Genomic DNA, 20,871 nt, shown 5'->3' on the forward strand with positions numbered 1-20,871 from the left:
TTGATCAATTAGGCACTGAGACTGGTTTTGATGGTAGGGACAATTTGTGGCTGTCTTATACAGAATAGACTTGCTTTGGATATGCTTCTTGCCAGTCAGGGGGGTGTCTGCAAGATGTTCGGTGAACAATGTTGCACGTATATTCCTAATAACACCAGTCCAGATGGTAGTATATCTAAGGTCCTTAATGGGCTTGATGCACTATCTGCTGAGATGAGGACCATGGCGGGGGTGGAGGAGTCTGGACTGTTCTCTTGGTTGGGAGCCTGGTTTGGTAAGTACACTGGTATGGTGGTTACTGGATTTCTGACCCTAATTGTTGTATTTTTGTTATTGATGTGTTGTGCTGCTTGCATTATACCGTGTTTTAAGAAGTCTGTTACAGATGTGGTGAAGGCTTCAGGCATGATGCCTTTGCTTGATGCTCCAGTTGGAGGTGCTGATACTGAAGCATGCTTTCAGGGGAGGATGAGACTGACTGAGTATGACCCATGTATGTTTGTTCTCCCTGTTGTGAAGGGTGGCATGGTGCCCACCTGGTGCAGGATAGGAGTAGCTGAGAGGACCAGATGGTTTATAATAATGCTTTGCTCTGCTTTACTCTGTTTTCCATGACCAAAGTTTTATTCCACACTTTGCAACACATTAAATTAATGTTAGTGTAGGAAGGATTTTGATATGATTAGCATTTGATTATTATACGTTTTTAAATAGTATTACGTGTAACAGGAATATAGGACATCTGTGATGATTTAGGATTACTGTTAGGATTAAGATAGATTGATTAAGGAAATGTAAGGACTTTAGAGAAAAGCCGCTCATAGACATGTTTTTTCTAAAAATCTATGATTTTAGATAAAGCCAAACAGTGAGACATGTAGTTCAAATTTGGAAACATGAGAGACAGAACTACAGACAGATAGGGGAAAAGGCAGACAGAAGAGCCCTCCCCCGCACTGCAGAGACCTTGAAGGTTGGAGAGCAGAGAGGAGAAGTTTTAGAAGGGAAGCCAGGACGAGCAAAGATAACATAATGTGTAGATAACAGTTACTGAGTGGAGACAAAAGGGAGAATTGGACATGTGGAAAATGAAAGGGGCGCTCATACATGATAATGTCAGAACAGAAGGATAATATACTAATCTTACCTAAGTCATTATTTAGAGTAGGTAAGGTTAAGGTTGTTACCCGGGCAGAGCCAGGTAACAAAGGGGGGATGGGTAAATGGTGTTCTAGAATAGGATGAGACCTACGGGATAATTAACTGAAAAAAAAACTGTTTGTTAACCAAATCTGTATGTCCAAGATTTTATGCGCTACAGGTGAACTACAGGTGAAGTCACTCAATCCAGTCCCATAGGCCTGTTGGGGGGACCATACCAAGGACTCCTGGTGAGAGCTAGCTGAAAGAGCTACCCGGATTCATATCGCACTGCGGGAGGGTAAGGCACATTTTACACTGTCGAACAATAACAGAGTTCGAGAGGAGAACTGGAATTAATAGAATTCTGGGGGCCATCTCTCGAATAAAAAATACCTTACCTGTCCTTTCCTCACTGTTGTTGTTCATAGAAGTGAAGATGTGTCTGGCTCTTGCTAAGCGATGTGTTCTAGGGGAGAGGGTGGGGCTTCACAGGGAAGCTGTTCGTCTGAGCTGCCTTATCGTGGGTGACATATTCCTGATACAGCACGTCCTACTCGAGTATGCGGAGAGTGGTAATTTGACCCATGGTTTAGACGGTGAGGATTTTGTTCCAAAATAGAAGAGATACCGGTGCAGGTTCCCATATTGATCGTGGACACAGGTCATAGCTCATGGGGAGAGAGGGCTATATGAATCCACTCACCCAGTATGGAAGAAGGTAGAGTGGCATAAAGATACGCTTAACCCTTTAAATAGAAATGAAGGAGGATCAAGGGTTGTGGTAGGGAGATGACCAGGTCTTGGTCGACACCCTAGTACGGTTCTGGGTAGAGGAGTTTGGGTCGGTATGGTAAAGCTGTTCATGAAAGCAGGAATGCCAGATAATGACAGTTGTATTGATTTGCACTATTTATATCCCCAGGTTCCACTTAAATCAAGACTTCCTCCCTTTACAGTGACAAGGGGAGAATATTACTGTCTGGCCCGGTACGGTACACATGGGAAATACGTGGGGGAAGTTAGTACTTGCAATAGGACAGAGAATATGACCACTGACGAGACCATGTCTGATTTGACAGGCTGGTTGAACTCTGGGGATTTCAATAAAATAAAGTGGGCCAGTGTTGACACCTAGTGGTTGTGTGGGGTCATGTGCGTTGGATGTCTTTTACACTCATTCAGACAACAGGACATGAAGTTATCTAAAAGGGAAAAGAGAAGCACTCCATCTGGGTCATTTGATGACAAGGTATATATTGATAACATTGGGATTCCAGGGGAGGTGCCAGATGAGTCAAAGCAAGAAATCAGATCCTAGCAGGATTAGAGTTAAGCATTTCCGGGGCTCTACTCTCACAAGAACGTGGACTGGATTAAGTATAGTTATGATAATCAACAGCGCTTTAGCAGGTATACCAGGGGTGTTATTAAAGGTTTTGTAGAACAGACTGAAGCAACCAGCTGGAAGGCCTGACAGAATAGAATTGCATTAGATAAAAGGGGGAAGTGGGCGTGATAATCAGGACCATGTCTTACATCCCAAGTGACACAGCTCCGGACGAATCAGTGCCCGAAGCCTCAGCTGGTTTGACCACCCTGGCTCACGGGTTGGCAGAAACTCTGGGGTGGATAATTCTCTGAACTAAATTGGGTTGACAGTGTGTATGGAGAAAAATGTTGTCTAATTCCCTGTGTGCGAGGCCTTGTTTCCAGGACTCTGGAGAGATCGATGACACTACAGATGGTGCTTTATGGGCCGATTCCAGGTTCTGACCCGTGGAGGACTGAAGGCATGTCTACAGAGGAAGTGGACGAATCTGGATCTGTCATTTGTGGGGAATTTATGTTTGATGAGAAAAGTGTTGAGATGAAGGGGAATTAGATTGTAATTTGTTTCAATGATTAAACTGTTTTTAATAAAGATTGTAACGAAAATCCTGAAAGAGGAGTTATGATTCTGATGTAGGTTTAAAAACAGTTGGAGTTAAGGTTAGATTTGATTAATGATGGGTGAAGAGTCGGATAAACATTTATAATAATGTTGGTTATGTGTATATTCATATGATAATCTGATAAACCTTTATAATAAGGTTAGTATGAGTAGGTTAATATTTTTATTTTGTAGATTTGAATGTATAATATTTGATCAAAGGGAGGATTGTTAGAGGAAATTATGGTTGAAATGACTAATTATGTATACATTCCAATCAGAACTGACTAGTCCAAATGCTATAATGTACTGTACATGTGAATTTTCTCTCTTGCTCCCATTCCCAATTGTATATAATGTAGTCAGGAGTTTAGTAACAATGAAGGTCTGTTCCTTAGTTCATACATTTGTACAATCTCCAGGTGGTAGGAACGGCCCATCTCCAGGCTGTCTAGAATGTTGATTTATACTGACTGGCCTTGACTTCGTGCTGATAACGCGAAGGCTCGAGAGCTAGAGGGCCCCTCTACTTGTGAAATAGATAGAACGTTTAGAAAACGCTGACGTCATTTTCAGTTTATAACCTGTGGAAATATGTGTATGTGGTTAGTACTCACTTGAATTAAACGCTGTTTACCTGGCTTTTAAGACTGGTCTCGATCTACTTCATGCATAATTAATGAACTTACACCTCATTAAGGAACTAGAAACGAGTGCGAATTTGGTTTTGGCTACAAAATACATAGGAATTTAGAATTCCTCTATCAGTTACTAAAGCACCATATACCACCCACCACTGCGACCTGTATGCTCTAGTCGGCTGGCCCTCGCTACATATTCGTCGCCAGACCCACTGGCTCCAGGTCTTCTACAAGTCCATGCTAGGTAAAGCTCCGCCTTATCTCAGTTAACTGGTCACGATGGAAACACCCACCCGTAGCATGCGCTCCAGCAGGTGTATCTCACTGATCATCCCTAAAGCCAACACTTCATTTGGTCGCCTTTCCTTCCAGTTCTCTGCTGCCTGTGACTGGAACGAATTGCAAAAATCGCTGAAGTTGGAGACTTTTGTCTCCCTCACCAACTTCAAACATCTGCTATCTGAGCAGCTAACCGATCGCTGCAGCTGTACATAGTCTATCGGTAAATAGCCCACCCAATTTACCTACCTCATCCCCATACTGTTTTTACTTATTTACTTATCTGCTCTTTTGCACACCAGTATCTCTACCTGCACATGACCATCTGATCATTTATCATTTATCACCTCCTCATGCCTTTTGCACACAATGTATATAGACTCTTTTTTTTCTTTTTTCTACTGTGTTATTGACTTGTTTATTGTTTACTCCATGTGTAACTCTGTGTTGTTGTCTGTTCACACTGCTATGCTTTATCTTGGCCAGGTCGCAGTTGTAAATGAGAACTTGTTCTCAACTAGCCTACCTGGTTAAATAAAGGTTAAATAAAAACATTTAATAAAAAACAGACGGCAGGGTGTTAGGAGTGAGAGTCTGAAATAATGTGAGGGACTGTGAGAGACAGACTGCAGGGTGTTAGGAGTGAGAGTCTGAAATAATGTGAGGGACTGTGAGAGCCAGACTGCAGGGTGTTAGGAGTGAGAGTCTGAAATAATGTGAGGGACTGTGAGAGACAGACTGCAGGGTGTTAGGAGCGTGAGTCTGAAATAATGTGAGGGACTGTGAGAGACAGACTGCAGGGTGTTAGGAGTGTGAGTCTGAGATAATGTGAGGGACTGTGAGAGACAGACTGCAGGGTGTTAGGAGCGTGAGTCTGAAATAATGTGAGGGACTGTGAGAGACAGACTGCAGGGTGTTAGGAGTGTGAGTCTGAGATAATGTGAGGGACTGTGAGAGACAGACTGCAGGGTGTTAGGAGCGTGAGTCTGAAATAATGTGAGGGACTGTGAGAGACAGACTGCAGGGTGTTAGGAGTGTGAGTCTGAGATAATCTGAGACACTGTGAGAGACAGACTGCAGGGTGTTAGGAGTGTGAGTCTGAGATAATGTGAGGGACTGTGAGAGACAGACTGCATGGTGTTAGGAGCGTGAGTCTGAAATAATGTGAGGGACTGTGAGAGACAGACTGCAGGGTGTTAGGAGTGTGAGTCTGAGATAATGTGAGGGACTGTGAGAGACAGACTGCAGGGTGTTAGGAGTGTGAGTCTGAGATAATCTGAGGCACTGTGAGAGACAGACTGCAGGGTGTTAGGAGTGTGAGTCTGAGATAATCTGAGGCACTGTGAGAGACAGACTGCAGGGTGTTAGGAGTGTGAGTCTGAGATAATCTGAGGCACTGTGAGAGACAGACTGCAGGGTGAGAACAGCTTCTCATAAAAGACTCTGCCGACAGCCTGCTGATGCATTATGGGATAAACAGAGTTGACCCTCCATGATCTCCCTCATTAGTGATCTAAGAAGAAGTGGGATAAGGAGGGGCACACACCTGCAGGGGTAGGGTAGAGGATAAATCAGGTGAAATCCATTCCCATGACCCCCTCCAGGAGGACCAGAACGTGTTGATATTGTATAGTCATTAATGGTGCTGTTTGCAGGGTTGGGGTCAATTTAAACTACTGTCAACTGAATCGGACATGAACAGTCTCTAAACATTAATAATATAATTCAGTTCCTGAACAGACTGGAATATAGATAGGAATTGACCCCAACCCTGTCTGACTATTTTACTCATAATGGTTAAGGTTTAGTCTAGGGAGGGAGGGAATCCTGAGTTAGTTATTAAGGGCAAAAGGTGACTGACTGGTGTACAGGGGTGGTGACCTATAGGAATGAGAACACAATCCACTGTCAGACTATAGCTAACACCAACAACATACACTATGGATGTGCAGTAACAGGCTGACATGAAACTGATCCAACAGGAAGTCAATGCCCCTTCATCCCCCCTGCTTCCCTGACAGACAGTGTGACCTTGTTGTGCTACTGACCTCCCTGTCCAGGCCAGCAGCCATGGTGAAGATGTCTCCCGTCTCACTGTTGATGGTGAACATGTTGGGGATGGGCATGTGGGGGGTCTGGGACAGGATCCGGTAGCGCACCATCCCATTGGCTGTGGTGTCATCATCTGAGTCGTTGGCTGTCACTTGCATCACCAACGTGCCTGCCAACAGAGAAGAGCAACAGCCAGCAACAGTTAGAGGAAAACACTGTGAATCGCTCAGTGAAGGAAACACCTCCTACTGGCAAAGACAGAGCTAGGATCAGTCATACAAACACCAAGAGATTGAACATACGTGCCGCCCCACACCCATTTGAAAACAATATAAATTTCAATATATTTAACTTAACGTAAAATGTATTTCAAATATATCTACATACATTTGCATCTTTGCTGAAATGCATGTAATGCATTAACAAGGTGACACAAATGGTTCCTAATTCGGCATACGACATAGTTTGTCCCTTCAGAGGATACTTAAATGACTCTTTACATGTTGATCAATGGAGATATTTTAACATTCTGTCATAAAGAGCACATGTTTTCTAAAAAAAAACAAAAAAAATCCCATCTCAAGAGGATAAAATACATTTTAAAAATTACTATAGTAAGTGCCTATCTTCAGCTTACGCCTGTATGTAGTCTGTTACCAAAGGTTGGGCTTGTACACTGCCAGTTCTGGAGTCTTAAAGGGAATCTTCACTTTTTCTACTTCATATTCATCCTCTCCAGCACCACCCGAACATCAACATATGTGAAAATGGTGTTTTTCTATGTTTTGCAGTAAAAAAGGAAGAGAAAGAGAAGTGTTTCCAATGACATTATCAACCAATTAGAAGACAATTATTAGGCAATGCCTACTCAAAACTGGTCAAAATCACACGGATGCCATTGGAAACACATCTTTATCTTTACTACAAAACATTGAAAAGTGCCATTTTCACATATATGGTGATGTTGTGGGGTGGTACTAGAGATGGTGAATATGAAGTTGAAATATTTACGTTTTCCTTTAATGATACTGACATACAGTGCATTCGGAAAGTATTCCTACCCCTTGACTTATTCCACATTTTGTTATGTTACAGCCTTATTTTAAAATGGTTCAAATGTTTTTTTTTCTCCCCCTCATCAATCTGCACACAATACATTATAGTTGAAAAGCAAAAACAGGTTTTTAGAAATGTTTGCAAATGTATTAAAAATAAAAACTGAAATATCACATTATCATAAGTATTCAGACCCTTTACTGAGTACGATGTTGAAGCACCTTTGGCAATGATTACAGCCGCGAGTCTTCTTGGGTATGATGCTACAAGCTTGGCACACCTGTATTTTGGGAGTTTCTCACATTCTTCACTGCAGATCCTCTCAAGCTCTGAGGTCCTGAGCACCTTTAGGTGCCTTTGGCAAACTACAAGCGGGCTGTCACATGCCTATTAGTGAGGAGTGGCTTCCGTCTAGCCACTTTACCAGGAAGGCATGATTGATGGAATGCTGCAGAGATGGTTGTCCTTCTGGAAGGTTCTCCCATTTCCACAGAGGAACTCTGGAGCTCTGTCAGAGTTACTATTGGGTTCTTGGTCACCTCCCTGACCAAGGACCTTCTACCCTGATTTCTCAGTTTGGCCGGGGGGGCAGACCTAGAAAGAGTGTTGGCGGTTCCAAACTTCTTCCATTTAAGAATGATGGAGACCACTGTGTTCTTGGGGACCTACAATGCTACAGAAATGCTTTGGTACCCTACCCCAGATCTGTGCCTCGACACAATCCTGTCTCAGAGCTTCCTTCGACCTCATGGCTTGGTTTTTGCTCTGACATGCACTGTCAACTGTGGGACCTTATATAGACAGGTGTGTGCCTTTCCAATTAATGTCCAATATTTTGAATTTACCAATCAAGTTGTAGAAACATCTCAAGGACAATCAATGGAAACAGGATGAACGTCTGCTCAATTTTGAGTCTAATAGCATAGGGTCTGAATACTAAATATAGTATTTCTGTTTTTAATTTTTAATACCTTTGCAGATTCTAAAAACCTGTTTTCGCTTTGTCGTTATGGGGTACTGTAAGTAGATTTGATTAAATCTTTTTTTCATAATTTTAGAATAAGGATGTAACGTAACAAAATATGGAAAAGGTCAAGAGGTCTGAATACTTTCCGAATGCAAGTGCAGGTGACAATAAAGAGCTCAATTGTTAAGACAGTAACCAATTCATTACAATATGATTTGGCCAATGTTTCATATTTGCCATACATTTGAATGGAAACACATATTTCTTATGTAAAATCAAATGTAATATATTTCACAAGGCATTTCCAAATACATTTCAAAATATATTTAACCAAACACATCAATACATTTAGTCTAAAATACATTGTTTGATATATGTATGTATTTTATAATGCATTTTGAAATACATGAAATACATTTTCCGATGTATTTAACAAATTAAGATATACATTTGACATACATTCAAAAAACATTTTGTAATATATATGTATTTTAAAAACAACACATTACACATTTCCTAAAGAATTTATAAAAATATATATTTTAAATGGATGGTATGGGTGCACACACAACCTGAAAATACAACACACACACACACACACACACACACACACACACACACACACACACACACACACACACACACACACACTTCAAACCAAATTTAATTTCAAGCCCATTCCTTGCATCTATGTCCTCAAGTGAAGGGAAACTTTCTGATCAGGGGCTCCTGGGGGGAAATAAGTAGACAATACAAACTCATCCCATCCTTGTATATAGTAGGCTGTCAGGCAGGCAGGTTGAAGTTCCTTCCTATAGAGTCCATTTAGTAATGAGCAGCACTGGCTCTTCCGCCATTTCCACCATCCATTACTTCAGCCTTCAACGGCACGGCTGCCCTTAATGCTCCGATGCGCTCTCGCTATTTGTCTTGGAATCATGGGTAAAAACAAAGCCATTAAAGGCTGAAGTTGTGTGTGTGTGTGTGTGTGTGTGTGTGTGTGTGTGTGTGGACGTGGAGGGGATGGGGGTGAAAGGGCTGTGTCCCAATCTCCCCGAGCAGAATTATTGATTTGTAAGAGCTTGTCAGCCAGGCTCACAAATGTGACCAGGCAATTAGGAGCACTCTGTGCAGGAAAAGGGAGAGATCACCTCGTTCCTCTCCCCAGCTCAGGGAAAATGTCACTCTCCATCAGGCAGCCATTTAAAGGCTGCTACTGCTGCTGAAGCTGCTGCTGCACCAGGAGGAGAGCTAGGCTCCTGTCAGCTTAGGGGGATAGAGTGGCAGAGGCAGAAAGACGCAGGAGCACACACACACTAGGGTTGTTATACTGCATAAGGAGGTAGAAACAAAGAGGAGAGACAGGGGGAGAGACGAAGAGGAGAAGAGACAGATAAGCATATACAGGGAGATATAGGGATGCATAGACAGAGACTGAGAGAAGTGCAGGAAGAGAGAAAGAGATAAGCAAAGAGGGATAGAGAGATAAAAGAAAGAGAAACAAGAACCATTGGAGCTAATCCAAGGTCACTTTTGCTGTAGATCAGCTGCAGAACTAGGCACAGGGACAGTATTAGATTAGGTTTAGGTAGTGTAAATATGTTGAATTTTAGACAGGAAGGAGAAGAGACACATTATGGGTTCTCACAGCTACAGGTGTTTGTTCTGTTGGCTCTCATAATTGGGCAGAGATAGCACCATCATTCCCGTTACAGCCAGCATCGACGGGATAATTGTAGCTGAGAATTCTATTTCAAACTTCATTAAGTTTCAAAGCAGGATTTGTCACTTTTCCCAAGGAGAGAAAAAAACAGAGACAAAAAAAACAGAGAGAAGGGGAGAGAGAGAACCAAGGAAGGGAGCGAGAAGAAAAACAATTACCCTTATTCCAGAGAGGAGAACATCAATATTTGAACAAACCTTTCAGTCCGAAGGAGGAAAAAAGAAGTGATGTATCGTATGTAAACTCTGACATCTTTAATTTCAATAAGAGGGATTCTTTAATAAGCTTAAAGAGTGCTCTTTGTCTAAGAATGTGGCCATGCCTGAAAGGGTTAACCTCTTAGCCCGTTTAATTCCTTTTTAATTTGAAAACTAATTCCAAATCCTAATTGCTTTACCGCCAAAACCGCTGGGGCTGAAAATTTCACTGGTGGCAGACAGGCAGGGAAGGCATGTTGGCCATTTGGTCACACGGGAGAGAGAGCGAGGGAGTTGAGACCACTGTTGGGCTCCATCAACTTCCTAAACATTACTGAGCTTGAGGTTAACACCTGCCTTCCAATTACAGAAGGAGAGAGAGAGAGAGAGTGGAGGACAGAAAAGGGGTCAACATGAGAGAGAGAGATGGACACAAGCACAGATGCAGAGAGATACCATGGCAAGAAATTGAAAGTGATGGAAAGGGAAAGGGACAGAGAATACAGAGGGCAGGCAGGAAATGACACTAAAATGGGTTGGCAAAAGAAAAAGAAGGGAAAAGACAAGAAAAGGAGGCTAAGAGGAAGATAATACCATGCATTTAGAGGGGGCCAGGAAAGTAGAGTACAATAGTGATTTGGGGAGGCAGTAGTAAGTGAATGAGTGAGTGGGGAAGGGCAGGGCAGGAGGAGAGGTAGAGGGGAGAGGAGGAGATGTGAGAGGGAGAGGGATGTGGCAGATAAAAGGGGACACAAAGCATAGTGGTCACACAGAACTGGCTCTAATAGCACTGCTGGCCCTCCCAGGGCTGTTACCAGAGCACATTGCAGCTCCACCCACCATCATACACAGCTCTGGCAAGCCCGGGAGGGGCCAATAAAAACCAGCTACCAGAAAATTACCTCCAAATCTGACCGCATTCACACCTCAATGCATGGGCAGTCAGAACATTTTAACTGCCCAACTGCAATGTCTCTTCACATCTCTTCACAACGTTCCATGCTGAGGGAATATTAGAGTACAGTACAGTACAGACTTGAGGGAGAAGAAATCTCTTTTATATCTCTGGTGTAAATAAAGTCTCTAAGGAACAAAACATGTTTACGATATCCATGCCGGGTGTGTGTTTGTGAATGTAAAACTTCAGAATTTGTAACAAACCAGAGCACTCACTGGTGTCTGAAGCTACTTTCCATCAGCATCTCTGGGTAACCCTTCCTGCTAAATGCACTCCCAGCTCTGAGACTCAATCTATTTGGTATTAATTGTAACAGAGTGGCTCCTCTGTGAACAATCAGCCAGGCAAATGTGCTCTCCTGCACTCAGCGCAGAATAGCAGTCGGTCACACACTCTGGGTCCATTACACTGCCTGAAACATCCCTGCGTTCCTCCATCTCTCCTCTCCTGTGTACAGATGCTGAGGCCTAATTAGCCCCCCAGGCCAAGAGGCAGTGAAAACTCTCAAGTCTTTCTCCGACTGTTAGCAAACTCTTTAGGACAGAAAGAGGCCTCCCTCAGATTACAAATTGAGAGTGTGAGAAAGCACACAGTATATACAATGGTGGAAAAAGTACCCAATTGTCATACTTGAGTAAAAGTAAAGATACTTTAATAGAAAATGACTCAAGTAAAAGTGAGTCACCCAGTAAAATACTACTTGAGTAAAAGTCTAAAAGCATTTTGTTTTAAATATACTGAAGTATCAATGCAATGTAATTGCTAAATGTATAAATATTTTCAAATTCCTTAATCAGCCTTTCTTAAAGTATGGGTCATCACGGACTGTTAAAGGTGGGTTGCGACGTGTCAGAGTAAATGTATAATTATTTAATTATTTACTGGAATTGATTTAGCCAAGTTCATCTGTGCTCTCTGTTCAGTGTGCTCTCTGTTTAGCAGCTACGTGAGGGTGAGAGGGAGATGCCCATGTGCTTTGCGGTTTACCGTATCATTTTTCTGCAGTTTTTTTGAAGATCACTCCGCGACAGACACGATGCAGCGCAACGTTCAGCAGCAGATGATGCTCTGTCAGCCATTGACTTGTCATTCCTACTCACCATCAGTCACTGCTGTCATCAAATAGACTTATGCTAGCCACAAGTTCTGACTGAACTCAATTGTCATGAAACGCATATACAGCGATTTGTTTCTCTCTCTTTCAAACAAACTTATAAAGAGGAGCACCCACAATGTGTTTCATGTGGGGAAGTGCTTAGTAATGAGTCTCTCAAAATGAACAAATTATTAAACAACACGTCCTGACCAAACATCCACAGCATGATGGTAAAACGAGGGAGTTCTTTCAGAACAGGGCGGAATGCTTCAGGAAACAATTGTTATTCTTAACTGGAATAAACTGATTAAAGCTAGATGCTTTTTGAAGGAAACTCACTCACAGTTCTGGGTTATTCATCTACAGCAGGAAATGTTCTCCTGCCTGACTGAGAAAGCAGTAGATGTTCTGATCCAGTTTGGCACCACATACCTATGCATGCCAGGGTTCTCAAGTACAGAAACAATGTCGATGCTGAGCCTGACCTCAGTGTTACACTGTCAAAAACTGAGCCCAGAATAGACATGCTTGTTGAAAACTTCAACCAGCCACACACCTCTCATTAGGATTGTGTGTATGTGTTTTCTGGTCTACATCTGTGTGATGTGATCAATCAGTTTATTCCAGTTCAGAATCAAAAAATATGTATTTTAACAGCAACAGTTCCAACCTAGACTTTCTATCAACAATACTTTATACAGTAAGATGTACAGTAGGCCTGATCATTTTTCATATGTACTGTTACTTAGGGTTGCACTATCAAAAAGCCTGTGTGTGTGTGTTCTGTTATTCATCAGTGTGATGTGATCAATCCGTTTATTCCAGTTCAGAAGGAAAATAATTTATTGTATTTTAACAACAACAGTTCCAACCTAGACAGATATGTAAGTGTTTTTAAATGGGGGAAATGAACATTAATATATATTAATATGGATATTTAATGTCATTATTATTTGATTTTGTCTATGTTGCATTTGTTTTAGACATAAGGGCAATGAAATGTACCAATACTTATGTATCGTTGCATATTCTCTTAAGCTTGGGTCCCAGGAAAACACAGAATTTCTAATTTGGTCCCAGGCTGAAAAAGTTTAACCTCATAGTCCACCAATACCGTATGCGGGTTTGTGACTAGGGCTCAAGCTCATTAGCATAACGCACAATGCGAAAAAATATTCCTAAAAATATTTAATTAACCTCCACACATTAACAAGAAAAATAGCTCAAATGAAAGATAAACAAGTTGTTTATCTACCCAGCAAGATTTCTAAAATGTTTTACGGCGAAAACATAGCACATATTTATGTCCAACCACCACTGCAGACATACCTCATTAGCATAGCCAAGTAGGAAAAAATATGCAATCAACAAACGCAGGATTAAAAGAAAAATAATTTCACTAACCTTTTGAAATCTTCATCAGATGACAGTAATATAACATGTTACACAGTACATTCATTTTTTTTCAATAATATGCTATATATATCCATAAATCTCTGTTTACAATTACGCATCGTTCAAAAAATGCTACTGCAATGTCAGGAGAAATGAAATAGCTCCGGCAGATAACGTCAGCTAACAAGGAATACACATCATAAACTTTGACTAAATATGCATGTTTTACATATGTATAGCAAGATACACTTCTTCTAAATGCAATCGCTGTGTTACATTTATTTTTAACGTTACAGTTTGCGTTCACTAGGCTATAATAGGGAGTCGGCGCTCCCACATTAGCATAATGACTCCTCTATCTTGGAGTCGACAGAAACCCAAAATTAACACATAAATATTCCCTTACCTTTGCTGTTCTTCCATCAGAAGACCTGGAAGGGATTATACTCACCAAATTAGCGTTCAGTTTTCAAGTCTGTGTCTTTCGGTTCTCAAACTAGCCACATTTCGGTCGAAATGTAGGCAAATTTCAAGTGGATGCGCACCAAAACGTCGAAAGTATATACTATATGTCGAGTAAACTTGTCAAACTATGTTCATAATTAAGCTTTAACATGTTATAAAGGTCTACAGCAATCGTGAGGGCGAACAGACACACACACATGTCTTTTAATCGATCCTGAGGGAAAGAGAGAAAAAGTGCAGAGCGCGCATAGGGGTACACTTTTTTTAAGTCTCGTGAGCGCGCGATTCTCACAGTGACACGCCTCATTGAAAGCAGGCTTCGCGCTGAACACATACAGACTCTTCCCAGGGTTGTAACTGCTTGGTAAGTGCGTATACGATGACGTCAAAGTGGTGCCAACTTTTTCCATTACAAGAGAGACTTTGGGAGAATGCATGCCCTGACACTTCTGCTTTACATAGAGACAAAATTTAAACGGTTTTAGAAGCTTTAGAGTGTTTTCTATTCGATAATATTTTTTATATGCATATATTAGCAACTTTTGACAAAAATGTATCATGTTTTATATGGGTACCCAATTCCTCCAGAAGGGGCAGTAATCAGGGGTAGCCTTAAGAGCCTCTGCTTTATATAAAGCAAACCAGGCGGAATCATTTTCTTGTCTTTTAAGTTTATGGAAAGCCGGTGGCACACTCCAACAATCAAGACATAATTTACAAAAGAAGCATGTGTTTAGTGAGTCTGCCAGATCAGAGGCTGTAGGGATGACCAGGGATGTTCTCTTGATAAGTGTGTGAATTACACAATTTTCCTGACCTGCCAAAATGTAATGACAGCTTTTGGGTGGCAGGTGAAATGTATGGAGTAAAAAGTACATACTTGTCTTTAGGAATGTAGTGATGTAAAAGTAGTCAAAAATATGATTAGTAAAGTAAAGTAATACTTTCAAGTACTTTTACTTAAATACTTTACACCTCTTCTCATTTCAAAGTGTCTCAAGTTTCAACAAGGTTGAGAACTAATTTTTCATCACCGACTATAGCATTTTGGTGTTTTTCCGCCAAATATGTTTGATCTCCTATGCATGAGGAGAACGTGGTGGTGGTGTTGAGTTTTTCTCCCCCATAGACAAGGGTTCACCAATGTCAGTGTAACTTATCAATTTACAATAACCATCCAATAACTTGGATGACAGTAAGTGCGAAGCAAACTCGTAGAACACCCTGGTGATGACACATGAATGAATACACACCACTGATCATTTTCCCCTGGCTGAATCACAATAACAATTGGATTAGTTCTAATTGGATTACTAATTATGTAGTGTAATTGCCTGATTACTTACATGTAAGACTGATCAAATCCAATGACATGCTTGTTTCTGTGTCTCCCGATGGGTCTGTGGTGGCGAGCGTGCCATTTTAAACCCACTTTCACTGATGGATTGATTTGACACAGAATGTTGCATCTGGCGACAGCGATAAGGGCAACTCCCCGCAGGTCTGTCTCTTTTAATGGTTTTATATTGCAGCCATAGTAGATGGAGGATCAGCTGTAATGCTTCAGAGGCATTCTGATATTAAGAGTATTCTAGTCTTATAGACATGTCTCTTTTAGAGCTGAACACATCCCATCCCACTTTACTCTAAGCAGTTAGAAAACCATTCTGTCTGATGGAACCAAAAGACTTATGGGAGGACCATTCTCATTACCAGCCTAAAGTGAGCAGTTTAAAGTTTAAAATAGTGCTGAACTTCTTTATGTTTTAAATGCTCCAGAAAAGTATAACCATCCCACAGAACATACACCAGTTATCTAAAACGGCCCAACTCTAATTTTCTTATTTAGACAATTAGGCAACCATAACTCAGCGGCATGACTCTCTAACTTAAAACAAATCCTTGCATGAAAGAAGGAAATAGATAAAGGGAGAGAGAATATCTCTCTGGTCTATGTAAAAAAATACTTATCAGTGTTAACTCCAGCATACAATAGAGGGAGATAGTGTTTGTATTCCACAAAACAGACTACTAGATATATACAGTACCAGTCAAAAACTTGGACCCATCTACTCATATATTTATTTATTTAAACAATTTTTTTACATTGTAGAATAATAGTGAAGACATCAAAACAATGAAATAACACATATGGAATCATTAATTAACCAAAAAAGTGTTAAGCAAAGAAAAATATATTTTATATGTGAGATTCTTCAAAGTAGACACCCTTTGCCTTGACAGCTTTGCACACCTTTAGCATTCTGTCAACCAGCTTCACCTGGAATACTTTTCCAGAAGTCTTGAAGGAGTTCCCACATATGTTGAGCACTTGTTGGCTGCTTTCCCATCACTCTGCGGTCCAACTCATCCCAAAGCATCTCAATTGGGTTGAGGTCAGGTGATTGTGGAGGCCAGGTCATCTGATGCACAACTCCATCACTCTCCTTCTTGGTCAAATAACCCTTACACAACCTGGAGGTGGGTTTTAGGTCATTGTCCTGTTGAAAAACAAATGTCTCACTAAGCACAAACCAGATGGGATGGCGTATCGCTGTAGAATGCTGTTGTAGCCATGCTGGTTAAGTGTGCCTTGAATTCTAAATAAATCACAGACATTGTCACCAGCAAAGCAGCCCAACACCATCACACCTTCTCCACCATGCTTCACGGTGGGAACTACACATGAGATCATCCGTTCACCTACTCTGCGTCTCACAAAGACACGGTGGTTGGAACCAAAAACCTCAAATTTGGACTCATCAGAACAAGGGACAGATTTCCACCAGCCTAATGTCCATTACTCATGTTTCTTGGCCCAAGCAAGTCTCTTCTTCTTATTGGTGTCCTTTAGTAGTGGTTTCTTTGAAGCAATTTGACCATGAATGCCTGATTCACGCAGTCTCCTCTGAACAGTTGATGTTGAGATGTGTCTATTACTTCAACACCGTGAATAATTTATTTGGGCTGCAATCTGAGGTGCAGTTAACTTTAATGAATGTATCCTCTACAGCAGAGGTAACTCTGGGTTTTCCTTTCCTGTGGCGGTCCTCATGAGAGCCAGTTTCATCATAGCGCTTGATGGTTTTGCGTCTGCACTTGAAGAAACTTTCAAAGTTCTTGAAATCTTCTGGATTGAGTGACCTTCATGTCTTAAAGTAATGTTGTACTCTTGTTTATCTTTGCTTATTTGAGCTGTTCTTGACATATTATGGACTTGGTCTTTTACAATAGAAATGAAGAATATACATATATATAGAGAGACAAGAGAGAGCGAGAGAGAGAATAATAAGCGAATTAGTTGTGACCTAGATTTTTTTAAATACAGATTGACAGTGTTGTAACCCCAACACACTCTGTCTTTGTTTTTACAAGGGAGTCGCAGTCAGTTGAAAATACAGAAATGTTTAATATGTTTGGTTCGCCTCGCTAATTAGCAGGTCTAGAACAGAGAACAGACCCACACTCCACTATTGCAATGTGTGTGTTGCGAGTGTGTGTACTCTTTCTTTCTCTCTCTCGGTCTCTCACCTGCGTTGTTTATAAATTCTCCTGTCATTAAACTTGGCAGTAGAACATTGCCTGAACACAACGTAGATAAACATCTGGTGTCTGAACACAATGTAGATTAACATCTGGCCTTCATCTCTGACTGGTAAAACAAGTGTTCCTCCAATCATGACATGGTCTTCTTTCTACCTTTAAAATCATCATGCCTCCGTTCATATACTTGAAATGCTTGAAGAAAAAAGACACGATTTACTGTCCTAGTTTATGTACCTGGCTTTGAGCCTTCAGCCACAGAGCCATTGTAGACCTGGTTCTGGAACTCTGGCCGGTTGTCATTCATGTCGATGACGTAGATGTATAGGTCTATGGGGCTTTCCACCTTGTTCCCATTCATGTCCACAGCATGGGCCCGCAGCTGCAAACAACAGAACAAAAGAACCATATGAGCATTGTATAAATCCTGTAAATGCAACAGTAACTTTGACGATAACTAAAGAAGCACTGATCGACATGAACCATCAAAAGAGACATTGACATAAACATAACAGGACACTTTGTATACACAGGCTGGACTTCATCCTGTAACTGCAATGGTAACTTTGAGGCTAATTAATGCAGTACTGATTGACATGAACCATCAAAAGAGACATTGACATAAACATAACAGGACACTTTGTATACACAGGCTGGACTTCATCCTGTAACTGCAATGGTAACTTTGAGGCTAATTAATGCAGTACTGATTGACATGAACCATCAAAAGAGACATTGACATAAACATAACAGGACACTTTGTATACACAGGCTGGACTTCATCCTGTAACTGCAATGGTAACTTTGAGGCTAATTAATGCAGTACTGATTGACATGAACCATCAAAAGAGACATATTGACAAACATAACAGCAATTAATCCTTTGACTGCAATTCATCCTGTCATTTCAGATCTCTTCCACAAGTGTGTCTAATGTAATTGCATACTAGAGTGTCCAGGAAAATCCACTAACGCCGACCATTGAAATCCGGCCATGCACAGCTTAGTTTCAAAACAACCTTGATTCTGACTGTTGGTTGTGAGAGGTATGTTTATTGGAAGCTCCACAATTGAAGCAATAATTCCAGTCTTTTATTTGGCACGACAGAGAGAGCCCGTTGGAGTGCCTGTGTTGATAATTGTCAATAAGAAAAAGAGATTCTAACATGTTGTGTTCAAACACAGCCCAGCTAACGTATAATGTTCTTAAAACCATATGTTTCTTAGAGCTTGGTGAGAGACTGGTTGTCCTATGGTTATTTTGCATACAACCTACCGACAACATTTTGGGAATGATTCTTCAGGGGGAATTTCAGTACTTCAGCATAACGTTTTTTGCAGGTTTCTTCATAGTCCTTTTTAAAGTCCTGCTCTCAGAACATTCAGAACACTTTCTAAAAAACCACAAGAAATCATTACTAATGTTCAAAGAAGGATCACACCCTTTTTTTCAGTTTTCGCCTAAAATTACATACCCAAATCTAACTGCCTGTAGCTCAGGACCTGAAGCAAGGATATGCATATTCTTGATACCATTTGAAAGGAAACACTTTGAAGTTTGTGCAAATGTGAAATTAATGTTGGAAAATATAACACATTATATCTGGAAAAAGATAATACATAGAAAAAACATGCATTTTTATTATTATTTTATTTTTTCATCATATTTGAAATGCAAGAAAAATGGCACAATGTATTATTCCACTTTAGGCGCCATTTATATTTTGACCACTAGATGGAAGATGTGTATGTGCAAAGTTTTGCACTGATGCAATGAACAATTGCATTTCAGTTCAAAATGTCATATCAAGTCTGCACAAATGTGTCTAATTGGTTTATTATTACATTTTCAAGTTCATAACTGTGCAGTCTCCTCAAACAATAGCATGGTATTCTTTCACTGTAATATTTACTGTAATTTGGACAGTGCAGTTAGATTAACAATAATTTAAGCTTTCTGCCCATATCAGATATGTTTTTGTCCTGGGAAATTCTCTTGTTACTTACAACCTCATGCTAATCACATTAACGCACGTTAGCTCAACCGTCCCGCGGTGGGGACACCGATCCTGTAAACATATACATTCCATTCTGAGCATTAAAAAAACTCTCTCTATCCTCTGTCTTGTTAAGTGTATCCAGGTGTGTTGGCCATGCCCACTAATTGGCCACACCTGATCTTAATGTGTGCTTGTTTCCTTTCAAATAGAGTCTGATTGAATAGCCAAAAATAAACTGCTTTGTATGAATAAAAAACAACAACATGGCATGCTAGTTCCATCATGGTGGCACAGTGGACTAATTCCATGGATAGAAGACAGCAGAGCAGAGTTTTGAATCTCACTGACGCCATGCCACAATGAAAGATAAATGTGTTTGCATGATTAATGCCGAAGCAAATTAATTCATGTTTGTCCTATCTGTGCTTGGAGTATAAAACAATTAGCCTAAGATAGCAGTGTTATTAAAAGTCCTATTGAAACATGTTCTCAAATAACCTAGAATTTAAATTGTCAAAACGCAAAAGAAAACTCCCAGGGAACCTTTCAGGGAACCATAGTAAAACATTCTCAGAACCTCAGAGGCTAAATTTTCACGTACGTCCTCAGAACGTTTTGTTTTTTACAGTTAGGAAACTTATGGCTTCGTTCCCAGAACCAATGGGAAACCAAAAACATGCTCAGCTCACACGCCGACAGAGATGGTTGCCTCGCTTCCCTTTTTTTAGGAAACTATGCAGTATTTTGTTTTTTTAATGTATTATTTCTTACACTGTTACCCCAGGAAATCTTAAGTCTAATTACATACTGTCGGGAAGAACTATTGGATATAAGAGCAACGTCAACTTACCAACATTACGACCAGGAATACTACTTTCCCGAAGCGGATCCTCTGTTTGGACCACCACCCAGGACAATGGATTGGATCCCAGTAGGCGACCCAAAACAACGGCGCCGCAGAAGGGGCAGACGGAGCGGTTTTCTGGTCAGGCTCCGTAGATGGGCACATCGCTCACCGCTCCCGAGTATACTACTCGCCAATGTCCAGTCTCTTGACAACAAGGTAGAGGAAATTCGAGCAAGGGCTGTCTTCCAGAGAGACATCAGAGATTGTAACATTCTCTGTTTCACGGAAACATGGCTCACTCGGGATACGTTATCAGAGTCTGTACAGCCACCCGGTTTCTTTCACGCATCGCGCCGACAGAAACAAACATCTCTCTGGTAAGAAGGGCAGGGGTATATGCCTTATGATTAACGAGTTGTGGTGTGATCATAACAATATTCAGGAACAAGAGTCCTTTTGTTCACCTGACCTAGGATTCCTTAGAATCGAATGCCGACCGCATTATCTACCAAGAGATTTCTCTTCGATTATAATCACAGCCGTGAATATCCCCTCCCCCAAGCAGACACCTCGACGGCC

At 41.0% G+C, this 20,871-nt stretch overlaps 1 pseudogene; it reads right to left on the reverse strand.

Moving 5' to 3' along the window:
- Window positions 1–20,871, reverse strand: part of LOC115143352 (cadherin-4-like) — a 362,505-nt pseudogene that overhangs the window by 38,725 nt on the left and 302,909 nt on the right.

Source organism: Oncorhynchus nerka, linkage group LG15 (genome assembly GCF_034236695.1).
Source record: "Oncorhynchus nerka isolate Pitt River linkage group LG15, Oner_Uvic_2.0, whole genome shotgun sequence".
Lineage (NCBI taxonomy): Eukaryota > Metazoa > Chordata > Actinopteri > Salmoniformes > Salmonidae > Oncorhynchus > Oncorhynchus nerka.